This window comes from Etheostoma spectabile, chromosome 19 (genome assembly GCF_008692095.1).
Source record: "Etheostoma spectabile isolate EspeVRDwgs_2016 chromosome 19, UIUC_Espe_1.0, whole genome shotgun sequence".
Lineage (NCBI taxonomy): Eukaryota > Metazoa > Chordata > Actinopteri > Perciformes > Percidae > Etheostoma > Etheostoma spectabile.
Genome location: NC_045751.1, coordinates 4,520,916 through 4,525,876, shown reverse-complemented (window position 1 = coordinate 4,525,876; position 4,961 = coordinate 4,520,916). Strand labels below are relative to the sequence as shown.

General features: G+C 38.7%; 1 long non-coding RNA gene and 1 other non-coding gene across 2 annotated transcripts in view; one reads left to right on the top strand and one right to left on the bottom strand.

Annotated features, from left to right (window-relative positions):
• Nucleotides 1-459: 459 nt before the first annotated feature.
• On the bottom strand, nucleotides 460-650 carry LOC116669565 (U2 spliceosomal RNA). Its single transcript, XR_004326819.1, has one exon. It is a non-coding gene; the product is annotated as a U2 spliceosomal RNA (small nuclear RNA).
• Nucleotides 651-3,674: 3,024 nt separating this feature from the next.
• Nucleotides 3,675-4,961, top strand: part of LOC116706912 (uncharacterized) — a 1,872-nt gene continuing 585 nt past the window's right edge. Inside the window, exons 1-3 of the long non-coding RNA XR_004336365.1 lie at nucleotides 3,675-3,772; nucleotides 4,039-4,115; nucleotides 4,471-4,603. This is a non-coding gene — a long non-coding RNA (uncharacterized LOC116706912). The remainder of the gene's footprint in view (nucleotides 3,773-4,038; nucleotides 4,116-4,470; nucleotides 4,604-4,961) is intronic.

The following is a 4,961-nucleotide window of genomic DNA, read 5'->3' as shown; positions in this document are numbered from 1 at the left end:
CTTATCCTAGTTTTGTGCAACAGGCCCCAGAAAGCACACTGGAAGACAACAGCAACAGAAATTGTACAGAGATTATTTTCACTTTTGGGGGAATGAGCTAGCCTAATAATCAGATTGGACTGAGAGGTAATTTCAAAACTACAGTGTAATAATGCTAAATAACACAATCAGTAAACATGTTTGAGGATCAACAAAAAACAAAATTACGTTTCACATTTTTCTCACATGTGGAGAGAACAGTAAACCATTGTCTCTCACTGGTTTGCAGCCTCCTGCTCTTAAAATGGCAATTATAGACATCGTAGTAGAGTGAAAACACACCATATACAAAACAAGACAATATAAAAAATTGGATAAGATTGAACTATACATAGACATAGCGTCCTTAATTTATATTATCTGTAGTAAATAAAACGTTTCACTGTATGGCTTTGAATTAATTCATTTTAAACATTCAGAGGGGGGTGCACCGTTCCTGGAGGTACTGCAATACCAGGTCGATGCGTGGAGTGGACGGAGCAAGCCCCTATTCCATCTCCCAGTTCCAAAAATCAATTTAATATATGGTCCCCGGGTAGGGGACGTATCAGATATTAAACTGATAAGAACAGATACTACACTTGATCTTAGCCAAAAGGCCGAGAAGCGATGCCGTGAAAGCGTCGCCGGTAAAGGGGTGATTCGCCGCACAGTTACTCTCACTGACGGTCTAAAATTTGAAGTTACAGTTTTGGGACAGTCGGGGAAATAAGAGTAAAGTATAACTAACGACAGTCAAAGAAAACGCCACAGAATGGCTACCTGCGTACTTTTAATGAAAGAAATGTAACAAATGAGGCCCGCCGACTCTTCCTGGTCACGTGGTGTCTTATAAACCAATAGGGAATTATAAGGGATAATCACAATAAATCAAGACGCTACAGTACTTTCAACCGTGTGTGTTTTTCATAATGTTAACATGTAAAGGCTGGTCATGACAAGAGTCCACTGCGGGTGAAAACATATTGGCCGTTTATGACATCGTGTCTCTGTTTTCAAAATCGATATAGGCCTTAACTGCTGTAACTTAGAGGTAAGACATCACAAAAAAACACAGATCTACTCCGTGTTGTTAGTGTTTTTGTACGAAGGGGTATGTTTAACAATTTTATTGGAGTAAAAAGCGAATTCAGTCCCTCTGAATTTGAAGCCAAAGAAAGCGGAATGAAGCAGAATTAGCAAAGCAGTTTGCAACATAACAAAACATGAGCTTGGCGCCATCTGGTGGAGAATAGCATGAACTACGCCAGCTAGGCGCGAACATAACCTGCATATGTATATCTATATTGATTAATATTGACGGTTATGGGCGCTACACACAACAGTGTATAGCTGCAGCGTGGAGACCTCTAACTGACTATGATGGAGACCGCGTGTCCAACGTAAATTCAGAGGGTCAGAATACGAAATCACAAATTATTTTCTAGATTAAGTCACGGTTCATTTTAAGAGTTAAGAGTATGATCCAATTAATTGAAAGCCGTTTAAACTTCTAAACTGACGATAGCCATACATCGCCTAGTTGGCAGATTTGTGGATGTTATTTATATCCCTAATGTTAAAGTATAGACTATTGTTTATTTGACGAAACTTGCGATGACTTTACAATTTCTTTTATTAATGCCTTATTTCCAAATTAATAACAGTTACAAAAGGACAAGCATAAAATAAAAACCTATGCCAAGTGGAAAACAATGAAGCCACCCACATAATACATATGTATAGGCCTACAATATGAGACCACATAAGAGTAGGCTACTATTAAAAAAAAAAAAGGTTTTCATGCCTCCCATTAGAAGGGGATCTGATATAATCGAACATTTAGATAGGGTTAACCAATATTTTATTATGAATCTTTTTTTAATCTATTTAGAAAGCTGCATTTATAAATATGCAATTTAAAGGATTATAATAAAATATTGGTTAACCTCTTCCTTTCTGAAATCATAATACATTAAAAACTGCATTAGCGTTTAACGCTGACGTTACCTGAGAGGTCCGTATAAGCATCACTAAAGTGTACCCTCCAGTGTTATACTGCCCTGTTTAATAAGTCAGGCATTTTGAGCTATAGCTATGTAGAGACCGTTGGATTTCCCAAACTGAATAAATCCCGCACATATTTAAACACAAACTGCTTTGCTAATAATAATAATAATAATAATAATAATAAATACTTTATTATCCCGCAAGGGGGAATTACAATTTACACTCTGTTATTACACACAGCTAGCTCAATCGTGTTGTAACTAAGACATCTGCTGAAAAAAATAAATTGTGTATTCATTAGCCTGATTGCGATACTATTTAGTTCAAAATCATCTAAAAACATAAGAGTAAGAAGACGTAGCGGACCAGACGTGCTTTTATTTTGAAAAGTAGAAGCTCGGGGACAGCACCAGCCGGGAGGGCATAAGACGGAAGGTATGAGACTGTGGTACATAGACATAAGCCGAGCCTCAGTCTGACCAACCCGTAACAGAGATAAACTCAACAATACTTTACACCATAATAAAATCATCATATAAACTCCACGTCGTGGTATAAAGTATGGCATGACGTTTATTATTCACCAAAAGGCTACTTTCTTTGAATGAGTAACGCAAACGTTACACGGTTCGTGGCATGATTTCGTTCGTGGGAATCAGCCTACGGTAGCGAGGCTAACAATAGCAATGTTAGCTGTAATAATTTGGGTACACCGGCTTGTCACTGTGTCCAACCTTACAATATCCACCGTTAAACGGTGTGCCGGTGAACACAACCGGTACAAGTCGGTGTAGTAAGCGGCCGGAGTGCGATTTATCTCGCGATAAACCAGCGGCAAAAGCTGCTGTAGGTAGCAGCCGCCGTGCAGGGGAGCGGATTATTAGCCACTTTCCGATCTCGACGCTACGGCATTTAATGCCATATTAAAATGGCTAGACTAGCTATATTGACTAATCATAATAAACGTTGAATGGCAGTTTAAGGAATGACACACGTAAAGTGAACAGATTTTGGGGACTCTAAAAATTACGCTGCGGCCCATTAAACTGGGAAAGACATTCTATTTATGTCATTATGCTATGTTAGCCTATGTCAATTAACGTTAGCCAAAAGTCATGCTTTCGTCACCTTAAACTGTAACCAATTACAGACACATGAGTTTAAAATAAGCCACTTTAATAAACTACATAGTTTAAAAAAGATTTAAAGGCAGCAAACTCACCTGGACGACCATGTGTCACTGAAGTCTAAAAACTTGTCCAGCAACTCCAAAGTTATTTCCAAAGTGATGTCAAGGTCATTCCTACGGTGGCCGACAGAGGCCACAGCCGTGCAACTTCAGAAAACACATGCAAATAGGCAAAACACAAGCAAATTAAGAAAACAACTTCATTAATTTGACAACACATGCGCAGCATCCAGCAAACGCGCTGCATATACACACAACACAACCAAATACACACACGCGATGCAAGTAAAAAACGATGCAAACAGAAAAACAAATGCAAGTAAAAAACGATGCAAACAGAAAAACAAATGCAAGTAAAAAACGATGCAAACAGAAAAACAAATGCAAGTAAAAAACGCGCTGCATAAAGAATCCACAACGGAAGTGCTCCAGGCCTCTAGGGGGAGCGCTACGTGGAACAGCTGATTTTAGACCCTACGGAGAGAGAGAGAGCGAGCTGACGAGCGGTTTGTTTTGAAACGGGACCAAAAGTGGAGGTAGCGACGACATAAAAAGGTTAGTATTCATTTTAACATTTGGCCCTCTTCTTTTACAGTATTTTAACAGAACAACAGGTTTACGTAGCTGCGGTGTTGAGACTGACTTCTTCAATAGTTTGGTAGTGACAAAACTGTGTGCCTGATCTTTCACAGCTAACGTTAGTCCGCAGTGGTAAGGATAGCTAACTACTGAACTGGGCACCTGAGTGTTTAGATTGCATTAACGTACGTTTCCTCTTCTCTGAATCGTCTCTACAAATGATGGAATACTGTAATGATCAGCGAGGTAACTTTGCATAAGAGGAAGGTGGAGAGAGGACAACTGGAAGCGAAGAAGGGGGACAAGGAGAGTATAGAAGGTATGTAAAAAATAAATGTAAATTAATCTTGGTTTATGGGGCAAAAAGAGAAGCAGAGAGTAGATAATTATTAGAAAGAGCGCAGGGATATGAGGGTGAGAGAGAAGGGTTGAAGAAAACGGATAAAATGTGAAGCTGAAGGACGAAAGGAAGCAGAGAAAGGACATTAAGAAATAAATAGCAGGGAAATGTGACAAGGAAAGAAAGAGGTGAATTAAACTGAACACAGGGTAATCATTCATATACAGAAGATCAGCAGACACTTTTTGGTATTAACAAAATATCCACTCTCTCTGATATTAACTTGCCGCCCTTGCAAGCTTTTGTCTTTTTTTGCTGTTTTTTTGTCCCACAGATGTACTGTCCATTTTGTGGATCTGCCTTGGCAGCTTCCCCTGGGTTTTGTTGTGCGTGTGGCAAAAACGTCAGCTTTCTTAAAGATGTGTCAAACAAAGTACCTGAGGAGATGCCCACGACCAGTGCACACGGTAATGCACAGCCTAGTACTGGTAAAGAGATTTTTAGTTGTATTAATGAAAAATCAGTAGTTAGAAGACTTAGTGTGAAATTTTAAATTGGGTTCTTTTATTGAAATACTGTACACCTCTGCACTATGTGGCTTGTCTACTTTAATAACTATCATATTAAATGTGTTCTAAAATGCTCTGCAGGAAAGATTAAAGATGAGAATCCATGTGAACTTAATAATAAAAGCAATTAACATTTTTTTTGTAGCAGGAAGCTCAGGTGTAGAGTCCTTTATAAAATTTAGGGCAATAAAAGAGAGGGAGAGAAAGACATTCTTTTCAAAGACACGTCCGAAGGAACAGAAACAGAAATTAGCAA